Here is a 24,581-nt window from a genome sequence, read left to right on the forward strand (position 1 = left end):
TGTCACCTAGTAGAATCCCTATAGCACACTGAACAACAAACTAACCAGTAGGAAATAATGAAGGGAGAGTTGAGGCCTAAGTCCCATGGTTCAATAGATATTGGTGGCCTAACTACAGACAGCATGAGGAGGATTCCCTCTCTACATGACTTATGGACCTGAGCATTATTTTGGATTTACTTCACTGTTTTACATGAATATCCTTTTCAGCAAGAACTGGAACCCATATGCATGTTAGGAAAAACTGGGTGTGCCTACACATGTCCCTATAGTCCCTTTGTGACTGCGCCATCATTTAGTACTTCTTTTTGGAAGTACTAAATGATGGTGCAGTAACAAGCCATACTGTGCTGTGCTGGCAGTGTAAGGAGTGACCTAGAAACCACTACTCAGAGACGAAGCAGAAGAGAATGTTATGTGACGAATGCCCATCTGCGATGATAAGTAGGAGACAGTCCTAGATAAAGGGGGCTTGAAAACAAAAGCAAGAAGCAAAGTACTGGGTTAAAGGGCTCATTAAAATACTAAAAATCATGCCCCTAGGTGGGGAAAAAGTATGCTAATGAAACATACATGTATGTAAATGAGATACATGGCTAAAACACAGGTATAGAGACATGCTCAGTAAAGAACTCCTTGCGTCACTCCTTTATAACCAATCAGCAAACAAGGATGCTTATGAAGGCTCAAAAACTCCTGTATAAAAGATGCTTAGAAATAGTAATCTGGTGTGCTTGTTACGTGAAATTATTCCGCTCGCACCTTTTATTGCTAGCAATAAACTTTCTTTGTACTTTCACCCCTGGTATCTTTATTGGCCTTTGCATACTGGGCACGATCCCAGACTTGAGCTGGAGCACAACAGAGCACATGGTTATTTTTAGTCCCTATGTCTCTGTAGCAACATGCTATAATGAGGGAGCGCATTGCTACAATGGGGTAGCTGTGGTGTCACAGTTTGTGCCTGCCAATGCTACATCACCATAGTGCAGTGCTATGGCAATGTAGCATCATGTGTAGACACGCCCACTGTCTCTCAGTGAATGTGATCAAGCACTGGAACAGGCTACCTAAGGAGGTTGTGAAATAGATTCATAGCTTCACAGATGCTTGGGTCAGAAGGGACCTCAACAGATCATCGAGTCTGAGTTCCCTGCCCTGGGCAGGAAAGAGTGCTGGGGTCCGATGACCCAAGCCAAATGCCTGTCCAGCCTTCTCTTAAAGATCCCCAAGGTAAGGGAGAGCACCACCTCCCTTGGAAGCCCATTCCAAGTTTTGGCCACCCTTATCATGAAGAAGTTTTTCCTGATGTCTAGCCTGAATCTGCTCTCTGTCAGTTTTTGACCGTTGCTCCTTGTTTCCCCAAGAGGTGCCCTGGTGAACAGAGCATCTCCGGTTCCTTGCTGCGTTCCCCTAATGAATTTGTAGGCAGCCACGATCACTTTTCAGCCTTCTCTTGTGGAGGCTGAAGAGGTCCAAGGTCCCTTAGTCTCTCCTCATAGGGCTTGGCCTGTAAACCCTTAACCATACGAGTGGCTCTCCTCTGGACCCTCTCAAGGTTATCCACATCTTTCTTAAACTACGGCGCCCAGAGCTGGACACAGTACTTCAACTGTGGTCTGACCAATGCCACATAGAGGGGAAGTATGACCTCCTTGGTTCTATTTGGCATGCATCTGCTGATGCATGATGAAGTGCAATTAGCTTTGCTGATGATTTCATCACACTGGTGACTCATGTTCATCTCGGAGTCTTCTACGAATTCTGCTTCTGTGCTACTAAGAGGGTCACTTCCCAGCCAGTAGGTGTGCTGGAAATTTTTACGCCCTAGGTGCAGCACTCTACACTTGTCCTTGTTGAACTGCCTCCTATTTGTGTTTTGCCAACTTTTCTAACCTGTCCAGGTCTGCCTACAGTTGTTCCCTCTGGAGTGTTCACTTCCCTCCACAATTTAGTATCATCCGCAAATTTGGACAGAGTACACTACACGCCCACATCCAAGTCACTGATGAAGACATTGAAGAGTACAGGTCCAAGGACCAAGCCCTGAGGGATCCCACTACCCACATCCTTCCAGGTCAATATCAACCTGTCTACTACCACTCTCTGAGTGCAACCCCCAAGCCAATTTTCCACCCACTGGACCATGTAAGCCTTTAAGTTACAGCCTCTTAATTTATTTATGAGAATGGGATGAGATACGGTATCAAAGGCCGTCCTAAAATCCAAGAAAATGACATCCACCTCTACTCCTGTGTCCAAGCATTTTGAGATCTGGTCATAAAACAAAACCAGATTAGTCAGGCATGATCTGCCTGCTATGAATCCATGCTGGTTGTCCTGCTGCATTATTTTTCCTGCTGGACTCACACAGATATGATTTTTAATAATCTTTTCAAAGACTTTTCCAAGGATAGAGGTGAGACTGGCTGGCCTATAATTACTTGGAGCCTCCTTCCTCCCATTCTTGAGAATATGAACCACACTGGTCCTTTTCCAGTCCTCTGGGACCTGGCCCAAGCACCATAAGCCCTTAAATAGCCATGCCAGCAGTTCAGTTATGACACCAGTCAGTTCCTTCAGTACCCTTAGATGAAGCTTATCCAGGCCCACTGACTTAAACACCAAAACAGATACCAGTCCACCAGCCTTTGCACCAAGTTAGTAGGCTCCTGTTTCTCTGATGCCCAGCTAAGAACCAAAGATATCTGCATTGGCTGGGAATTGAACCCAGGTCTCCTGCATGGGAGACAGGAATTCTACCACTGAACCACCAATGCTTCTGTTTAATAATGCTTTACTGCACCATCAATGCTTCATCTCTCCATCCTTGGAAATGTTCAGGTATAAGTTATATAGGCACTTGGCTGGGAGAGTTTAGTCAGGGACAATCCTGTTGAACAGAGAGATGGCCTATATGATCTCATAAGGTCCCTTCCAGTCCTACTTCCCTATGAACCTGTGATCTCCGGAGTTAGTGCATTAACCAGTAGGCTGTACAGTGATGCTCAGTCTTTCCTTCCATGTACAGTATCCAGTTTAATGACTATTTAATTATACCATGGCACCTAGTAGAATGGTTTCAGCAGGACAAATGGATGCCAGCCCTCATTTCCCAGAATAGCCTTTAGGCTAGTGTTTAGAGTATGCACACAAGATGCAGGGCACCTACATTAATTTCCCTCCTCTCTCTGAGGGAATTTGCATTTCCTGACTCCTAGATGACTGCTCTAACCACAGTTTAGAGTGTATTCTAGCGAGAATATATCTTGTAACCCAAGCTGTCATGTAAAATGGAGTATCACCCCCCTCCTCCAGTTATGCTCTATGAGACAAGGCTGATGTAGATATCTAACTCCAGGAGAGGGTTCAAGCTTATAAATCCTAGTGAAAAATAGGTTGCTAAGTTCCAAAGAGTGGGAGGATCTAATAGTCCTCTGAACATCCTGTTGGTTAACTTAGATAGCTCTCCACTTAGAATGCCATCTTTGAAGGAATCTGGTTCATAGGTGTCAAAGTGTTCCCATGCATTGTATGGGGAAACCAAGTGCTTTACTCAGGTCTATCAGTTCCTATAGGCAGCAAAAATTTTAAAAGTTGTGTCACACTTTAACTATGTCACAACAGTTCTGTGTCACCTGGACATTGCAGCCCTCTAGTACTTCAGTGGCTCTAGCCCTAAGAAAGTGTTTCTCCCTCCAGCATGATGGGGGCTCCAGTTTGACAGCATCCCTTTCATCAAACCATGACCCCTTTAGCTGCCTATGCCCTGCCTTGCATTGCCAACCTGCAAAACCTGAATACTCCACACCTGACCCAGCCATTGCAGGGATAAAGACCTATCCTCTCCTTGCATGGTTTTCAATAGCAACAGTTAAATCCTTCATGGGGTCTCTGACTACCCCTTACTCTCTTTCAAATATCCACACTGGCAGGGTACTCTGGGACTCATTCTCATAGCACTGTCAATATTCATCATGTTTTGAAGTAGGCAGGAGGCAGATGCACCCCAAATTTGTGGAAACAAACAGTTTAGTCCCAAAACCAACAGGCTAGGCTTAAATTTCTGTTCTCTCACAGACCTTTTTACTGCTTACTGTGCAGTAAAAAAAACCCCTTAATCTCAGGGTAGCAAACGCAGGTAGCAATTTTAAGCACAATTAGTTACCACACAGTAATGAATGTGTAGATGTGACCCAGGAGCAAGTTTGCTCCCAAATCAGCACAACCACTAGGGGGCCAGCCTGAGGCTAGTCCCAGGGCTCCTGGCTGGGAGCCTCTCCTGCCCCAGGGCTGCCCCTGTCTCAGGTTTTAAAAGCCAGCAGACAGTTTTAGCCCTGGGCAAAAGTGCAAGGAGCCTGAGAGCACCCCAAGCCCTGAATACACCTTGGGCAAGTCACAGCTTGCCTACCTGTACCCCAGCACCACTGCCTGCCTTTGCACAGCTGGCAGGACCACCCCATCCAAGGCCTCAGGATCCTGCAGGGTGGAGCAGGCTGCTTCAGCCTCTGGCCAGGCCTGTCAGCCCCCAGTGCTAGCTCCAGGCAGCTTATGGCCAGCAGGGCCAGCCCCACCTGCCCACAGATTACCCCCAGAAGCCTGCCTGGAACCTTTGGGTGTTGTGGGGCATTGCCTCTGCCATGTGGCTGCCTGTCCCCTGCCATGCCTCTGTGCTAGATGCAGCAGGCAACTGTCCAGACCTGGTGAGTCAGGGACAGCTGCATGGGGGACAGAGCTGGTGCAGGACCCAGAATGTCCTCCTCCCAATCCACAGATGTGTCCATGGCCATGCCCACTACCTGGCACCCCAACTGGACCAAGAAAAAGACTGGTGACCTCATGGTGCTGTGGGATGAGGCAGAAGTGCAATGTCAGTTTGAGTGGAGTGGCCACTCCAATATGCACATCTATGAGGCCCTGTCAGGCCAGATGCAGGAGCATGGTCTCAACCAGTTGGCACAGTAGTGTCACATAAAGGTCAAGGCCTTGCGGGCACAGTGGCTGACCACAATCATCAGTCCAACAGTGCCCGCAAATCCATGGTCTTTATGTGGCAACTGATGGCCAACCTTGCACCCAGGGACCCAGGCTACAGCCGTGCTATCTACAGCAGTCACTGGAGGATGGCCCCTTGGCTGTCCAGTAGCCTGTCCTGCCCAGCTCCCTGGCTGCAGTTTTCACCAGCAGTTCTGGGAGCCCTGGCCAGTACCTGTCTCACCAGCTCCACAGCCCCAAGACGGGCCATAAGGCGCAGTCAGCCATGGCACTGCCGACACCAGCAGCATGAGCCCTTGTACTCTAGGGCCAGGAGTTGTGACCAGAATGCCCAGTCCCATACAACCTTGCAGGTAACGTGCTTCACCCACTGTGGCTGTAGTAGGGCTGGTTTCTATAGGGCAGGCAGGTGACAGGGATGTGGGTCTTGCCCAGGGCCCTGATACACTGGGGGAAGCCCAGGGCATGGAACCCCTCCCCACCAACCTCCACCACCACTGCCAGGGGGTCATGGACATGGAGCACAATGGGCCTGAGAACATCCTGGAGGGCCCTGAACACCTCCAAAATGGCCTCCCCTGCAGTGGCCTTGCTCACATCAAACAGTTGTCTGACATACTGGAAGCTGGAGGGTATGGCCAGCTTGAGCAGGGCGAGAGCCAGCCAGGTGTCTGTGGGGAAGACTGGGAGCATGCCAGTATGCTGCCACTCTAGGTGGGTCTGGAGCTACTGGAGGAGGTCCCAGAAGGTGGCCCAGGTCAGCCACAACACATCCAGCCACTGTTTGTCATCCCAGGTCTTCTGGATGATATGCCACCACCAGTCCTGGTTGGTGCAGCAGGCCTAGAGGCAGCAGGGCTGGAGGCCCAGGAGGGTGACAGAAGACCCAGAAGTGGTATCCAGCAGCCCCTCACTGGCATCCCTGCAGGCGGCAGCTGTGTGGCAGTGGCAGTGGCTGTGGGATGGCATGTAGTGGCTAGGCCGGTGGTCACTGCATGTGGGGGAGTTGAGCAGGGTGAGACAGCCATGGACCAGGTGGCAGTCAGTGCAGTAGGCCAGCAGAGCCAGCGCAGCAGCCAGCAGGAGCATGGAGTGCTGGTCATTGCTGTCAGGGGCAGGGGCTGGAGCACCCATAGTGCAGGGAGGCAGAGTGGAAAAAAAGACAGCTGCCACATGCTATCCCTGTGCTGGGCACACAGCTCCTGGGTGGGGAAGTGGCTGACCAGGGAACAGAAAGCAGGGCCAGTTTTTAAAGAGTACTGCCAGCTGCAGCCAGAGCCTGGAGCTCCCCCTGAATGGCAGCAGAGGCCCATTGCAAGCTGTTTGGTGTTAAGAGCAGCAAATCTTCTCCCTAATCCCTGCATGTGTAGACACCTACACTTAATCAGCAGTAGTTTGCACCATAGTAAACTGAGCCCAGATCAAATGCATGTGTAGATGCACCCCCTCAGTCAGAAACAATCTCTGTGTTCTGAAGATACAATACTTGCACAAGCAATAGATTTCAGAGACAAATTTAGAAAATACTGTGCTGCCTACTAGCACCTGTAAATCATGGAGTCAAATGTTAAGCTGCTAATGTTTATCTCTTCAGTGAAGTTGCAGAAATGTAGGTGTAGTTATTTGTTGTTACAGTGATAGTGTGAAATTAACAATGTGTTGAAGCTCAGCTAAAAATAAAATCTTAACCTCTCCACCTCACCCTCTCCAGCTGCATAATAGGAAAGATACAACTTAATTACCTGTCTCACTGAAATGCTCTTCAGTTTTCTAAACTGTTGTGACAATGCAAATAAAAACAATAAACATTTCTAGCTCTCTAGATACAGAACATTTTTATCCCCATTTAAGAGATGGGTAAACTGAGGTACAGGATGATTTAGGGCAGAAATCTACTTTTCTGCTAATTTACAAAAGTAACACACAAATTTTAGATGGCAAAATCAGACAATAACATTGTTTCACCTCCTGTAGTAGCCCAAGTTGTGCTCAGGTGTCTGAATACCTTATATGGATGTGTTTTTGCCCTAAAGTACTTTGCTTATTCTTCTTCACATGTTCACAAGTGATACACTACTGCCCCAGAAGTGTCTAATTCCATTTATACTCTCTTGTGATTGTTATGGGGACACAGAAATGCTGAGCAAATCCCTGAAACTGTAGGCAATCCAAAAACAGAACTCTTGATGCTGGTGTGAGAGAGACATGCTGGTAGTACTACCCACTTTTTGCTCAGTATTCAAGGTACCTGCCCAGCACATGAAGATTGAGGTTCAAGTCCCACTTCCTAGAAGAATATTCACCCCTTACCTGCCACATTAGTACCTTAAACAAAAGGCACAGGCAAGGCTGAGAGCCTTTTCCCATTCAAGCCGCTAAAGAGGCAGGCAAGAGCGAAAGAGTAATGAGGAAAAAAGGAGAACAAGCATGACCCCATACCCGGGGAAGGTAGACACTGACCTGGCAGAGGAAGCAATCCCTTGTTTTCAATGTCATCTGTGCAGTTTGCATTACAGACTCATTTGGAAACAAATGCACAAACAGCATTGGGGAAGATAGCAGGCTTCTCCGTGTGGTGTTTCACGTGTTTGAAACTCCCTAATCAAAAGACTGGAATACATGACCAGACTTCTGTGTCTGCAAAGGAGTCATAGAATTCTAGATTAGGCTTTTAGTAGCAGTCCTCATCACAGTATAATTTTATTCACATAAGACATAAGCTAAAATCTCTAACAGAAAAAAGAGTGTGCACATGTGTTTGGAGAGAAGAAAGGAATGCCTGGTGGACTCATGGGTGCAAACCTCAAAGTCTCTGGCTTTCCTTTCAAAAGAATTAAGTTTAGATATGTACAGTGTTCAGCATGCTTCACCCTTCTGACATTAGCACACCTTATCTTATGGGACATCAGTAGATTATCTCCACTTTCAAATCCCTTCTGTCACATTTCGCCCATGACATCTCACACTACACATGTAGCTTACACAGATGGATGGAGGAAGTGTACAAGAATTAGTGAGGATTGTTAATCTTTTTTCTTTTCCAGCTCATCCTATGCGTTTTTTTAGCTGACGTCCTCTCTCACCTATAGTCATACAACTCTATAAGCCCAGGCCCCGCTCCTTTTTACTAAAGTGTAGTCTAGAATATAATTATGACTTACAAAGCACTGCTCCAGGTTTGCATCATTGCAGCCCATCTACATGAGACACTTTACTGTGCAGTAGACTAATCTACTGCATGGTAAGGCATCACCACATAACCATTTGCAGCAGCTGTGCAGTAAATTAGGCTAATGTGCAGTTTTCTACTACCCAATTAACTGCACATTAGCTACTGCACAGTACCACTCATGTAGACGCTGACCAGGAGTAAATTTGCTCCCGGTCACCCACACCAGCAGGGGGCCAAGGGGGACAGGGAGTTCTCTGTCCCCATGTTGCCCTGAGGGGTCAGGCCAATTCTCAGGATCTCAATATTGCACTGTTAGACAGGAGGGTGTGGTGTACAATTGCACATGCACACATAAAAATCAATTAAGCACACATACACTCACTAGGTGCACACACCCCTACTAGGCATACACACTCACACTAGCAACTCAGATACACACACGTTCAAAATAACCAGTCTAGGTTCATGCACACCTACCACCAGTTTAAGCCCATAGACGCTACACACACCAAATTTAGACAGAATCAGTTACCAACACCTGCACATCCAATACACATATGTGGATTACTAATTCATATACCACACACACACAATGATATCTATATATGTATATATATATATGTGTATTCACTAATTCACACACATACCACCCACCTACACATACACACAGGTGAGTTCCTAAGTTGGGTGTTGTGATGTGTACATATGTATGTATGTGCTTGGTGTACTTGGCATACCTGGGGAAATGTTAAGGTAAGAAAGTAGAAGTGTAGGGAGTGAAAGTTGCTGGGAGTGAAAGTTACTGGGACTGGGATTAGAACTGGTAGACTAGAGGGGCCTGGGCTGAAGAACTGAGGCTCTGGGGTAACTTTAGGTTAATTGATTTTAATTGATTAAAAAACAACACCCAAAGCCTGCAGAACAGCCAGCAATGCCAGCAGAGAGGCTGGGACTGGAGCCAGAGCTACAGGGGAGCTGAAAAGGTAGGTGGGGAGAGGGAAAATGGGACAAAGGGAAAGTGTGAGTGTTAAAGAGGGGCTCTGGGTGTGGGGAGTCAGAGGATGGCTCTGGGGCAGCTAGAGAAGCTGCAGGGAGCAGCAGTATGTGCTGGGAGCTGGAGAAAGGCTCCAGCTGCTGCAGAAAATTGCAGGACAGCCAGGAGCAGCTGGGAAGCTGCGGGTGGGGGTGGGGGTAGCGGGGAGGACTACAGTGCGGAGGAAGCCTGAGAACAGAGAGACAGACAGGAGAAATTCACAGAAAAAGCAGCAGGAGAGACTGAAAGGCAGCAGGGCAGCCGGAAAGCAGAAAAAGGCAGAGGAAAGTCATAGGGAAAAGGCAGTAGATGGCATGGGAGGCTGAAAGGCAGCAGGGATAGCAGAAAAGCAAGGAAAGGCTGAGAGGTGGCAGAGAAGGGGAGCTGGAATTGAGAGGAGATCAGGAAACTAGCAGAGAGGGGTGTGGTACAAATACGTTAGAATTTAGACATAATGTTTTTTTTGCAAAATGCTTCTGTATTCAACATGGCTTGCAAATGGCTTCTGCATTAGCTTCTGCACATAGACTGAAACCTGCTATGCACCTAAAACTTCACGACCATACCTTCTCAGTGACCTAGAGTTACACGGAGATAAGGGGTTACTAAAGGACATTAAGTTTGCCGCAGTTCCTCCTGTTAAAAACACACAGGTGCTATAACATAACCCATAATAAGTTGAGCATAGCCTGAAAACTTAAACATCCTGTGGAAACTTAGATGTAACCATGGAAACTTTGACATCTTGCGGAAACTTAGACGAAACAGTAGAAGCTTGTAGAAGCTGTAAGACTGCCAATAGTTGCATGACACGCTAAGGTTCTTTGTTTAGGTAAGCTATAAAAGGGACCCCCGGACCAAGCCCGGGGTCGACTCAGCTTCGGGTGACTAGCCCCTTTGTCGATCTGTTTGCGCAAACAATAAACTTGAAATGGACCCAGCCTGAGTGTGTGTGACTCTCTCCTTGAAGTAGATTGGAAAGGCCTCCAGGGGCACGAAACTAGCCGTTTGGGCAACAGGGGGGAACTACAGCTGAGAGAGAGAGAGAGAGAGAGAGAGAACGAGGCTGGAATTTAAGACGGGGAAGGGACTGGGATTCAGTAAAACATGATTCAGCTCAGGGTTGCAATTGACAGTGGTCTTATTGAACAGGGGAGATGGTGATACAATGTCTTATTGGTTCCCTTGCACCCACACCCACATGCACACACACATTGGCAGCAGGGGTTAGAGAGGCTTGGTGCAGGGGCTGAAGTCCACTGAAATCCAGGAGGGGAGAGAGAGAGAGAGAGAGAGAGAGAGAAAGTGCAAATTGTAGGAGGAAGTGTGCAGGTAATATCTACCTATCCCAGGCAGGACGTTGATCCTCGATGGACAGTCGGGGTCTCTTTCAGCTCGATGTTGTCCAGAGGGGGTTGCCAGCAGGGCCTCTGGGGTGGATAGGTGACATGAAGCTGGTCTGGTCTGGATGGGAATGGCATTCCCATTGGGTTTGTCTTGACTGCCCCTTTTTATAGTGGCAGACCTTGTGTGACCCTAGTGGCAGGATTCATGCCCAGGCAAGGGTTAGCCCCTGGCGTACTGAGGATGTGTGCTCCATGCAGGGATGTGCAGTTTTGGGTGTCTGTAATGGTGGGGTACAATGGTAGAGTTGCTGGTTCTGCAGGGTCTTTTGTCTTTCAAATGCTGGGTTCTTGACTCTGTTCGTGGGTGAGATCTGTGGTTCCTGGATGAATCAATGCGAGGTGATGGCCTGGTCATTACAGGCCATTCTGTAGAGGCCTGCTACCATTGTATTTCAATCATTCCCAATCACTCTCATTCATCTGGGAACCAATATACATGGGAGGGGTACTTGAATCATATTGTTGCAACACAGGATGCCCAGGCAGAGGACACAAGATGGAGGCTTGACATACAAAATGGAAACTTACCATTACTTTGGTTCACTTACAAACACAGGCCTAAACCATACAATATCCATATGAAACAATAAAAGTCAGTACAAAAATTATAATAATACAATATACAACAGTAAAAATCAATACAAAGCTAATAATAATACAGTATAAAACAGTGGATATCCAAAACCAAAAACTTGCTACCAAAATAAAAATGTTAAAGCTTATCCTAAGTCTGAGCTCGCTTATGCTTGTCTATAGGGAATAGAGAGGGAGAGAAAGAAAAGTCAGAAATAGTTGGGGAGGGGGAAGGAATGCATATCTATCATATATATATATAGTGTGTGTGTGTGTGTACTCATATATATGTGAGTGTGTATATATATACATTTTATACATATATTTTATACATTTTACATTTTATATATATATATATGTATAAAAAAAAAAAAGAAAAACTGGGGGTTTTGCTACACCCAGTTCTGGTGCTTCTCAGCTTCTGGCTCCCCCCTGGAGCCGGGAACCAATCAGCACCAGAATGGGGTCTTTCTCTGCCCCCCTCCCTCCCTCCCTCCCCCCCTCCCCGCCACCCCATCCTGGAACTGTGCAGCTCCTGGATCCCCACAGGATCCAGGAGCTGAGCAGCACCAGGATTGTAGAGCTCTCTGCTGCCCACTCAGCCAGAGGCTCGCCAGCAGTTATCCCATTTGTGGGGCAGCTGTCAGCAAGCTGTCAGCTGGGCAAGGATTCTCCACCCAGCTGGGGGTTTGCTGGCTGAGAGCTGCCTCAGCTGCCAGCCAGCCCCCTGCTGGGCAGGGAAGCCCTACTGGGCACCCAGCCTGGCTGGAAGCTTTGTTTCCTAATGTATATGGGGCTAGGAGAGCTCTGCCAGCTGCAGTGGCAGCTGTCTCATGGCCCTGTGCACATCAGTACCCCTCCCAAATATACATGGGGCCAGGAGACAGCTGCCACTGCAACCAGCAGAGCTCTCTCGGCCCTTAGCACATCAGGACTGGATGCCCCCTGCCAGCCCCTGTGCTAGCACTCCAAGGGAGCCTAGAGCTCTGCCTGGCTGCTGCAGGGGGGGCAGAGCAAGGCAGAAGCTGCCCTGTACCGGGCTGCTCCCACTGAAAGCAGATTTGTTCTCAACAGGGTGCACACGTAGACATGCTCCCAGGGAAGGCTTACTGCACAGTATTTTACTGAGCAATAATCCTATATCGCATTAATAACACCTGTAGACCCACCCTGTAGGCAGTGCATCTGGAATTAAATAGTCATTGGGTAAAATATATAAATACCCTTGGGAGTAGAAGCCATAACCCTTGCCATAACTCTTGGGAGTAGAAGCCATAACTCTTGCCTTTCCAGGCCAGTGCAGTGTCATGCAGTGCTGTGGTCTGCCATGTTATACCCTGTTCCCTGGGCAAAAAACTTAAATTTCCTCTTGCTTACTCTTTTTTTTTTTTTTCATGGGTACCCAGTGGGCCAGCTTCAGTACAAGAGGGATGAAATGTGTTTTCAGACACATTTACTACCTAGCTCAGTAGTTAGAGCATTCTCTGGGACCTATGAGATGCAGGTTCAAAATCCCTATGACTGAGAATTGTAAAACCCCAGTCTCCTATGTCTTTGTCAAGTGTTTGTTTGTTTTTTACAGAGGAGGAAGATCTTTATACCGTTTCATATGCAGACACAGTTATCTGAGTACATGCCTTTCTGCTCAGTTTGATATCTTGTTCAGATGGATATACCTTCCACAGGCAGGGGAGTGGGGTTTCAGTGAAACAAATGCATCTTAGAAGAAGTTAAATTTCCCCAGTGAAATGAAGAAAAAGCCACATATCTCTTGGGTAACTGAAGATCCATCCCTGGAGATGTTTCAGTGCTTCCCATTGAAATGTATAAAACGGCTTTCAGTTCTGCAATGCAAAGTACAGTGTGCCTTAAGTACAGGGAGAAACACTAAGGGCCCTGGCACACGTTCAAATTAAAGCTGAATAGAAATCAGCTGTAGAGTTGTTAGATGTTTTCAGGCACTAACTTTGTAGCTTGGTTGGCTCTTTTTATAGCTGGATAGACATTTTTATGGTTTGGTAATTACTTTGCATGTGTGACTGGTCTAAATGTGTTGTGTGATTAACCAGTTAACTGCATAGTATGTGTAACATGTGGCAAGGCCCTAACAGTATACTAGTACCCCTTTGGTAGTGTAGGAGAACTACATCCATACAGGCAAAGTAGAATGGTCCCCTGCTCTTGGTCATACAAAGCAGGACCTTGCTGACATACTTTAGATCACGGGCGGGCAAAATGCGGCCAGCGGGCTGGATGCAGCCCGCCAGGCCATTCTATCTGGCCCATGGGTCCCCTAAAAAATTAAGAAAATTAATATTTATCTCCCCCTGGCTGCCTGTCATGCGGCCCTCAATGGCTTGCCAAAACTCAGTAAGCTGCCCTCTGCCCAAAATAATTGCCCGCCCCTGCTTTATATGTCTAAAGAATAATTTTTGGCTTAGTGACTTGCTGGAGACGAGCCAGTAACCTAGTGCCTCCGATGAGATTAGTAGCCAGCGTTTTTGACGTCCGGTCCTGTAGCCTGTCAACTGACCCTGCTTAAATTTGGGGTACAGGGTTCCAAGAGCTTTAATCAAAGCCATCCAACAGCTGCCCCAGAAAAATATATTTGGTCAGTTTGCCTGCAAGGGATAAACGCCATCAGAATGTTTTCACAGGGCTGGGCAGACACATAATTGCAATCATTTGGCTGGCAATTAACAATGAAAAAGTGGCATACACGAGAAGTGCCTGCCACTTTGCAATCGAAGGGCACTTTGGAGTATTTATAAGTTCTATGGCCAAGAACATATGAATTTTTTAATAATCGCTCTGTTCACATCCTCACCAATGCATAATGAACTCACTACATTTAGAAGCCATTAATTAATCATTTATTACTGATAATACTTCACAATGGTATCCCATTTTGCTCCTTTGGCATCTGTAGTAAACATGTCCTGTCAGCCTGTTGCTTCATATTAAAAAACCCAGTACATCAGCTATATGTAATAGCTCATTACTCACCCAGAAGTGCCGCTTTGTCTCTTTATTACAGCAGCAATTCTAGAGCTGAGGGCAGAGTTGGTATGTCCATGATATACTCTGCTCCTTCGGATTTGTATAATGCAGTTGTAAGAGTCTCAGCTGTGGCTAGAGTTTTATATAAAATACTTCTGCCTAGATTCCTTTAAAACATAGGTCCAGACTGTGGCCTTTGCAGAGGTTTAAACAGAAGGATCAACAATCATAGTCTTGCCTTCCCCAGGTCTTGGGAAAGGAAGCACAGAATGTACATTTTCTCATTCATGTCATGATCTAGTTCCAAAACATCCTGTGGGGTTTTTTAAAACTCTGTAAACTTGTTGAACCTTCATCACAGACCTCATACTCACATTGGCTCCTCTGTTCAAGTATCACTGGCCTCTTTTCTGTCCCAAAGTCTTTTTCTATAACTCCTGCCATCTCAAGCAGCTTCCTGCATCACAGGTTCCATTCCATCTTCAAATCTCATGTGAGAAATTCTTTTCCCCTTTGGTTTATGTCTCATTCCTGTTCTTTCCTTCCCTTGTTCTGGTCTTTGCAAATGAAGGCTTTAATTATTTACTATGCAATGTCTTTAACACCATTGCTTCCTGTAACTTATAGTATATTCTGTCTTGTATTCTTTAACTCTGCAAAGTATTCTGGGATCCAGCCTGAAATGCCACATGTGAGATGCAGTGAAGTTGTCTTGTGTTGTATAAAACACTAGTCAATAAAACGGAGAACTATTAATAGCTTAATGGCTGTTGTCTTCAAGAGATGCTAACATCTCTCACTTTTGTATTAATAACCAGCTCAACACATTTATTCTGCTACTAACAGGTCAGGAGCTTTTAAACTCGTTTGCCTCCATTCAGTAAAAAGGCTTTGTTCTTTTCAGCTATCATCACATGCTTGTTAATGTAGTATTAATAACATCCATGTGATGAGCTACTTCCACCAAACACTAAAGTCCACTGAATAATTTCTAGCAAATTCTTAATCCTACAACAGAAGTGCAGCAGGTAAGACCACAGCTGCTGGCAGTTTATTCAGCTTTCATCATAATGTCATATCAGACTAAATTATTGAAGATGACTGGTAATTTACATGTCTTGTCTCCAACTAAAATAAGCTAGAGTTCCCTTCACTACATTATACCGCACTGTATTTATAAATCTAGCTTTGCAATCCAACTTGTTTGCATATTATATAGCAAGATAAGTGTAAAGCAAAGTTATATTTGACAGGTATAGAAGAATGGAAACATGTTCCAGGCAGAAAGTATAAAGATTTTATCACTATTTTACAACTGATGTTGAATATGTATTCCAATGTCTTAACCCTCTAGTTACAATAGGCCATCTTAGTGATGCTTTGGGGATTTTTCAGAAATCAAAGGGTTAACATCAGTAGAGCTATTCCTGATTTACACCAGACTGAGAAAAGAATCATTCTCATCATCTTGTATTGAGATGCATAATCCAGATTTATTCATCCAGAATAATATGTATCTTGAGTAACAACAACTCTTTACATGAATTGAAATATGAAATTTGTAGTGTTATATATTAGTATACGAAACTGAAAGATTTCATGAGATATATCAGGAAGCATCTATGGTATGGTGATGAAATTCAAGGCATGTGTTTTCATCTTACATTAAAAGGGGCTAGTCAAAAGTACAGAATAAAAAACGTATTATTCAAAATAGAATTATAGCTTTTACCGACTCAACAACAACCAGTTATGATACACTGTTTTCATATACCATCTGATTTGATGATACTGCTCCAGATCCTCAGTGATATTCCCAAAAAGAGAAGTAAAATGATAAAAATTCAAACCCAAGTTTTTAGAGCTAGGGCCCAGACACAAATTGGCAAACTAGATCCCTAAACTGGTTTTACGCAGCGTGGAGGGATATGTGTTGGTGCGTGGGTAAGTGTGGAGCAATTGCTGGGCAGACTGTGGGTGTGGGAGACCTTGTGGCGGAGCTGCTTAGGAGGGGTGGGTCCCCTGGCCCCCACAGGGTGCAGCCCCCCACACACACAGCACATGGAATGCCCCCCCACAGGGCCCCAGCTCCCCTCTGGAGGACCACAGCCCCTATCCCCCCACAGGGCCCCAGTCCCACTGCCCAGGGTCCCAGGCACCCTGGAAGGCAACAGCCCTTCTGCCCAGGGTCCCAGCTTCCCCCTGGATGGCCACAGCCCCTATCCCCTACAGGACCCCAGCCCCGCTGCCAAGGGTCCCAGCCCCCCTGCCCAGGGTCCCAGGCGCCCTGGAGGGCCACAGCCCCCCCACCCAGGGCCCGTAACTTACCTTTAGCAGCAGCAGCAGGAGTGGGGCACTCTAAGCCATGGTGGCAAGACCCAGCATGGCACGTGGGGACCACATGCTGAGCCCAGCTGGGTCCTGGGGCCTCTCTGCTGCCACCCTCAGGGCCCAGCCAGGATGGGCCCTTGGTGGCAGGACCCAACATGGCACATGAGAACCGCATGCCAGGCCTAGCTGGGTCCTGCCAGCCCTGGGGTGCCTCTGCTACCTGGCTGGGCCGGGCCCTTGGTAGCAGGACCCAGCACAGCTTGCAGAGACCGTGTGCCAGGCACTGCAGGACCTGCAGTACCTGGGCCCAGCCAGGCCCTGCCGCTCTCGGGGCCCCTGTGCCGCCAAGCCAGGCTGGGCTCAGGGCAGCAGGACCCGGCTCGGCACGTGGGGATCATGTGCTGGGCCGTGCTGCCCTCGGAGCCCCTGTGCTGCCTGGCTGGACCGGGACAAGGGCAGCAGGACCCGGCATGATGCATGGTCCCTGTGTGCTGGGCCCAACCGGGCCCTGCCATCCTCAGAGGCCCTGTGCCACCCGGCTGCGCCGGGCCCAGGGCAGCAGGACCCAGGTCCTGTTGCACAGGACCTCCGAGGGCGGCAGGGCCCGGCTGGGCCCAGCACGCGGTTCCTGTGTGCTGCACCGAGGAACAGCATGCTGTGCTGGGTCCCTGGGCCTGGCCCAGCCATGCAGCACAGAGGTCCTGAGGGTGGCAGGACCTGGCTGGGCAGGAATCGGGGGTCCAGGGGGCTGGCAGGGGGAGGGGCCGGGCAGGGCAGGAATGGGGGGGGGGCTGGGGGAGCAGGTGGAGCCCCCCCATGGTCCCCTCCCCCCTCCTCCAGCCCCCTGACCTCTTACTCACCGGCACTGAACATGTGGCCTGGGAGGCCGCATGTTTCAGCACCAGGGCGAGGGGCCAACTATGGAGACACTCTGACATGCAGAGTGTCTCCCTCGAGGACCCAGCCTCTGATTGCCTCAGGGCAGTCTGGGATCATGCCCTGCCCTGCTTTTTTTTGTTCCCTTTTTTTTAGACCCCTGGATATTCAGGGGACTAATTTTCTCCCTTGGTTACAAACTTGCAGCACGGGGAACATTTTTTTTGTTCCCACACATGCCTCTTGCCCCGCCCCAAAGGGGTTTGAGGTGGGGCAAGAGGCACACGCACGCTCATCTGGATGTGCCCTTAGGGAGGTTTGCTGACATTCCCAGAATGGCACAATGAGATTTGATCCCCAATCCCAAAAATCATGCCTTCTGCTTTGCACCTCTGGCATAGCAGGAGGCAGAATTCTTGGAATCGGGGATTAGATCCCAACCACATTACTGCCAACAGGAAGCCCAGGGCCCAGGTTTGCAAGCACTGGATGGAATCATAGACTTATAGACTAATAAAAAATTAGTGTTGGAAGGGATCTCAGATGGTCATCTAGTCCAACCCCCTGCTCAAAGCAGGACTGTCCCCAAGTAGTTCATCCCAGCCAGAGTTTTGTCTAGCCAGGTCTTAAAAACCTCGAAGGGCAGAGTCCATAGCCTCTCTGAGTAACCTGTTCCAGTACTTTACTACCCTCTGAGTGAGAAAGTTTTTCCTTGTATCTAACCTAAACTTCTGTTGCTGAAACTTGAGACTATTGCTCCTTGTTCTTTTATCTGCCACCACTGAGAACAGCCCAGCTCCATCCTGTTTTGAACCCCGCTTCAGGTAGTTGAAGGCTGCTATTAAATCCCACCTCAATCTTCTTTTCTGCAGACTAAATAAGCCCAGTTCCCTCAGTCTCTCCTCGTAAGTCATGTGCTGCAGTCCTCTAACACTTTTGATTGTCCTCTGCTGGACTCTCTCCAATTTTTCCACATCCCTTCCGTAGTGGGAGGCCCAAAACTGGACACATTACCCAAAATATGGCCTCACCAGTGTGGAATAGAGGGAAATAATCACTTCCCTCGATCTACTGGGAATGCTCCTACTAATGCAGCCCAGTATGCCATTAACTTTCTTGACAACAAAGGCGCACTGTTGGCTCATATTCAAATTCTTGTCCACTGTAACCCCCAGGTCCTTTTCTGCAGAGCTGCAGCTCAGCCAGTCAGTCCCCAGCCTGTACTGGGGCCCATGGGATTGTTCTATTCTAAGTGCAAGACTTTGTACTTCTCCTAACTGAACCTCATGAGATTTCTTCTCATGGGAAGACTCAATCTACTCCCCCAGCCTGGCACCTCCCCCAGCCTGGCACGTGGCACCTAAGGCAAAAAGTAACTAGAAACTTTACTAATATGCTAGGGGCCAAGGATTATAATATTTAGTTTAAGATCAAAGCGAAAACAAATATAACTTTACTGGCATGTGAATTAATTTGCCATATATCATGTATAAAACAGAAACAACTAGACAAAAATAATCAAAAGATGATGTTTCTTTCATTCTGCTGTCATTAGAGTTAAATGTACATGTTTTTTCCAGATTTATAAAGCAAAATACAGATTTCTTGAGCATCTTGACAGTGCATCCAATCCTTCACTGAAATTATTTCCATACAGAACTTAATGTTTTTAGCTAAACTTAAAAAAGGCTGCAGGGTTTTGAAATGGGAGCTCCATTAACAGGAGCAGCTACAGACAGCAGAATTATAAAAGAAAGGATAGCTTGATTAGTGGAACAACAAGGCCATTAAAAAGGAAAGGAAAACATTACCACCTGTGGAATGAAGAGTTTAGAAGAAATCAGTAGATATAACAAGCCATGAAGTCAACTTACTCCTTCACTGTTGCCTCAATAGAAATGCTTCAGCTACTGCCAGGCAGTTAGCTTTGAACTTGGGATGGAGCAGGAATCAAAGGAGGAATGCAGCTGCACCACTGCACCCCTCCTTGAATCTGCTGCTGAAGGCAGCCAACCTGCTGGGTCACAGGGAGTCCTAAGGCTCCCTACAATCTGAAATTTTAAAGTGACATGCTCTAAAGGAGCTGTGGGGCAAGGCAGGAAAAGGGTGTAGGAATTGCTAAATTCCCAGCAAAAGAAGCCCCTCACCTTCCCCTCCCCCAACCCCAGCCCCGGAACCTTGTGGAATATCTTTGTGGCTGGTTTGTTATTTTATGGCACCATAAATCAGCTGTATCACTGTTATTATTTATAGTGTGATTAACATGTTAATCACATCTTAAATGTAACATGTACAAAATGTAACAGATACAGTCCTTTCACTCAAAAAGCATGCCCAGAAGAAGATAACAGCTGATCTTACATAATATCTCAGTGGTTGAAGCACTCACCTAGGAAGTGGCAGAACCTTTACCCTTCTTATTGATGCATAGAAGGCATCATTTACCATAGAGTACCAGAAGGAAAGAGCCTGCCTCTGGGCCTTTTAGTTAGAACACTCAACTGGGATAGGGGGAAGAGCTGGTCCCTATCACCAGGATTATATATTATATATACATTTATTTATTATTAACAATGACTGACTATGGAGACGGCAACCTAAGACTCCCCCATTCAAGGGGAGTAGCCTCAAACTACAGAGTTAGACTCCTTCCTTCTTGTTTTCTTTCTTGCCCCATGATTCTTATTCTTTGCTGCCTGATAGCTCAACTTCAGTGTGGGTGGAGAAGGCTGGGTATCTCCCGCAAAATTACCTCTAGCCTGGTGGTTACAGCACTCTTCTAGAAGGTGGGATATGTGGGTTTGAACCCCTTCAGTCTGTGGAGGACTTGCAGGAACAGATTTGGGAGGGGGGGTGCATTGGTCCAGTTGAATCCCCCTCCCCCTTTGATTACTGCTGCACCCAAATTTTAGAACCAACTGCCTGGAAAGGGCAGAAGTATTTCTAGTTGGGAAGGGATGAGGGAATCAGTTGACTACATAGTTCGTTGTCACCTCCCTGATTCCTGCTAATTTCTCTCCACTCCACAGGTGTTAATGACCCTTTATTCTTTCTAATGGTCTTAACTTCCATTATTCAAACTATCCTTTCTTCTAAAATTTTGCTTTTCTGAGAACCATTCCTGGTTAATGCCTCTCTTGTATTTCATAGCCTTGCAGACTGTTCTTAGCTCTAGCTAAAAAAATTCAGGTGTGACTGTATTAACTCAGGTGTAAAAATGACTAACAGTGAAGTGTTGGAGGCACTGTCAAGATGCTTAAGCAGGCTCAATTTTATTTAATTAACTTGAATAAGAAACTTACTTTTAACAATAATGACTACAGGACTAATGACACAATATCTTTTGTCTATTTTGACTATTTTTCCCTAGTGTGTTTTGTTTGTTTAAACTTCATATGTAGTCTAGCAAATTAGTGCCCATCCAAACACTTCTATTTGTTTTTGCTTTGATATTAAACTAAATACTACAGTGCTAGCCCCCTAGCATACTGTTAAAACATCTAGTTTCTCTTTAACTAGAGAAAAATGTGTGCTGTGTTATAGGTGATGATGTGCCACACCATCTTCACCCCCCTTTTCAAAATCGTAAACCCTTCCATGACATATAATCCATGTTTCCCACTTCCTGGGTGACTGCTGTAACTAGGCTATTATAGCTATTATAGAAAATAATAGCACCATCACTTGGCTAGATACCTCTCCCCAGAAGAGGAGTCTGGTATTTGAGTCCCAAATGGGAAAAGACATTTCATGTGCATCTCTGAGTTAGGTGCCTGGTCTCCAGAGAGACATGGGATTTCCAGTCCCCCTGCTGTACGCAATGTTGGCTAGCAACAGGTGGCTCCTGGCTAAACACATGAGATCCTGTGGACCACCCTGGTATCTAATTGTCCCTATTGACTCTATAGGGAGCCTACATCTGTAAACCCATTTCTTTAAATCATCCTCCTGGGGCCAGGCACCTGCTTTTGCAACATGGTGAAACCTACATTGGGGTACCTAAGAGACTCTGTGTTAGGTATATAAATCCTTATTTAGGCATCTATATTAAAAGTAGCTCAATTTTTCAGAAGCACTAAAATTCCCATTGAATTCTGATTGAAACTGACTGCAGTTCAGGACTTCTGCAAATCAGGCCATTTGTATTTAAGTGTCTAAGTATAATGGTTTCAGGGCTAGGGATAAATCCCATAAGCCAACGTTACCTAAATGTCTTTAAGTATCCTAACATTAATATATAATTCTAAACATCCTAAACTAAAAATGATAATGAGTCCATTGACCATTATTCTCATTCTATGACTGTTTTCAGACAACATGGGTTAAGCTATTTCCCTTTATGCAGAAGTAATAGTCCCCTTGACTGACTTAAATATAGAGGGAAGTCTGGACAACAGCGACCACAAAACCATCATGTACACTGTCCGACGTAAGGCAGACAAATTGGATAGCAGGATTGAGGTCTTGGACTTCAAAAATGCAAATTTCAACAAGCTTAGGTCACTAGTAGGGCAAGTGCTGCAGGACTGTCGCAGAGCACTGAAGTGCCCTGCTCCTAAAGAGGGGAAACTGCCGGGGAAAAGAGCCCTAGCAGGGAATAAGAGCCCACCTGTGGGTTGCCAGGGCAACTGGAGGCAGCAAATGACCCACACCTGACAGCGGTCAGCCGGCTGTAAGCGGCAAGGCCTGGCTCTTATAAAGCCCAGGGCTGAGGCCAGACTGGCAGCTCCCTGCCAGCAGCCAGAGAGGCAGGAGCTCCTTAAGCCATGATGTGAGCCGAACTGTAGGTATAGCTTGACCTGAGTTGAGCAGTGTTGTTTTAGCTGAGCAGCTCTACGTTATGTTGTAGCCAAGAGGCTTGTGTTTGTTTTGTGGTTGTTTATTACACTGGTGGTTTGGGTGAGGCTATTAGGGGTTGGAGGAGGCCTCAGGGGGATCCCACAGTGGCGTGGGGACCCCGGCGCCAGTGAGGGCACAGTATGCTCAAAGGGGCCTCACAGCGGAGTGTGAGGACCCCAGCGCCCAGGAGGGCGCAGCATATGGGGTGTATAGACCCCAGCCCTAGAGAGGGGCACATTGAGAAGCCCAAGTGTGGGTGCAGAGAGCCCCCAGGAAGGGGGGCAGCCTTTTAAGAAGCCCAAGTTGGGCACGGCAAGCCCCAGACGGGGGGCAACATTATCGAGAAGCCCAGTGTGGGATGTTGCGAGCACCAGGAGGGGGCACTATTAAGAAGTCCCAGTACGGGCGTATTGAGGCCCCGAAAGAGGGCGACGGCTCAGAGAAGGCCCCGAGAGAGGGCAAGGAGAGCCCCAGGAGGGGGCAGCAGTGTATGTAGAGAGTGAGAGAGAGAGAGAGAGTGACAGTCCAACGTCTATCTCAACTGCGAGGCTTGCGGCGTGGTATAATGGGTGGTTGGAGCCACGCATAGCCCATAAGGCTAGGGTGCTCCGAAGCACCCGTTTGCAGGACAAGATCCACGAGGGGTCCAGGAGTCTACAGGACCAGAGGGTACATCGGACTGTGTCCAAGAAGACGTGAGGCAGCCTCCCAACTGATTTAAACCATCAAAGACGTGGCGGGCAAGAAATAGAGGGTGCCCTTGGGCCAACTTGGCACAGAGAGGGGGCCTTAAGGAGATCATGGCCCTCCTGTAGGACCCCGCCGTGACAGGGACCAAAGACCAAAGGTGAAAGGTGTGCACAAAGAGTGGTTGTTCCTTAAGCACATGATCCTTGAAGCACAAAGGAAGTCCATTCCCATGCAGAGAAAAGGTAACAGAAGGGCTGGGAAGCCCTCTTGGCTAAATAGGGAAACCACAGTCATCTTAAGAAAGAAGAAAGAGGCTTATAAACAATGGAAGCTCAGGGCGGGGCCCCAAGGAGGACTATTCCACAATGGCCCACATTTGCAGGGAACAGATAAGACAGGCTAAAGCAGCACCAAACTTAGATTAGCAATGGGAATCAAGGACAACAAGAAATCCTTCTTTAGGTACATAGAGAACAGGAAGAAAACAAATGGGAGTGTGGAGCCATTGCTCAACAACTCAGGGGAGCTGCTTACCAGCACCCAGGAGAAAGCTGAACTCCTGAATGACTACTTCACCTCCGTCTTTCTCCGGACCAAGGGAAAAACCATGCCAGGTAGAGCAGAGGATGAGCATGATAGGAATAATCACCTTCCTACGATTGCCATAGAATTGCTGTATGACCAATTAATAAAATTAGATGTAAACAAGTCAGCAGGACCAGATGATCTTCATCCGGGAGTGCTGAAGGAGCTGGTCAAAGTCATTTTGGAACTCCTGGCAAAACTCTTCCACAACTCATGGCACTCTGGAGAAGTCCCTGAGGACTGGAAGAGGGCGTGTTGTGCTCATCCACAAGAAGGGCAGGGGGAGGACCTGGGAAACTATACGCCAGTCAGCCTAACTTCCATCCTAGGGAAAATCCTAGAAAAGTTCATCAAGGAGTCTATCTGCAATAAGCTTGCAGAAGGTAAGATTCTGAATGACAGCCAGCATGGCTTCGTCACAGGCAGTTCTTTCCTTACCAACCTCATCTCCTTCTGTGACCAGGTAACTCGCTACCTGGACATGAGAGAGCAGGTTGACATTGTATACCTAGACTTCCAAAAGGCCTTTGATCTAGTATCCCACAATGTCCTCACTAGAAAATTGGAGGATTGTGGGCTTAACTCCAAGACAGTCAGGTGGGTGAGAAACTGGCTCCAGGATAGGACCCAGAGAGTCATAGTGAATGGATCTGTGTCATCCTGGCGTGAAGTAGGCAGCAGTGTCCCGCAGGGATCAGTGCTCGGTCCAGTACTTTTCAACATCTTTATTAACAATTTGGATGTGGAAGTGAAGAGCGCAATAGCCAAGTTCGCGGATGATGCCAAGTTATGGGGAAGCATGGTCACGTTTGAAGATAGGCTACAGTTACAGGCGGACCTAGACAGGCTGGCAAGTTGGGCGAATCAGAACCTGATGAGGTTCAATGTTGAGAAATGTGAAGTGCTCCACCTCGGGACGATCAGCCTCCAACACACCTACAGGCTTGGTGGCACCAAACTGACTAGCACCACAAATGAAAGGGACCTGGGGGTAATAATAAACCACAGTATAAATATGAGCCAGCAGTGTGATGCTGTAGCCGGTAGGGCAAGTAATACTCTGGCATGCATCAATCGATGC

General features: G+C 47.2%; 1 non-coding gene across 1 annotated transcript; it reads right to left on the bottom strand.

Moving 5' to 3' along the window:
• Window positions 1-2,709: 2,709 nt before the first annotated feature.
• TRNAG-CCC (transfer RNA glycine (anticodon CCC)) lies at window positions 2,710-2,780 on the bottom strand. Its single transcript has one exon. It is a non-coding gene; the product is annotated as a tRNA-Gly (tRNA).
• Between the last annotated feature and the right edge of the window lie 21,801 nt (window positions 2,781-24,581).

This window comes from Alligator mississippiensis, chromosome 1 (genome assembly GCF_030867095.1).
Source record: "Alligator mississippiensis isolate rAllMis1 chromosome 1, rAllMis1, whole genome shotgun sequence".
Lineage (NCBI taxonomy): Eukaryota > Metazoa > Chordata > Crocodylia > Alligatoridae > Alligator > Alligator mississippiensis.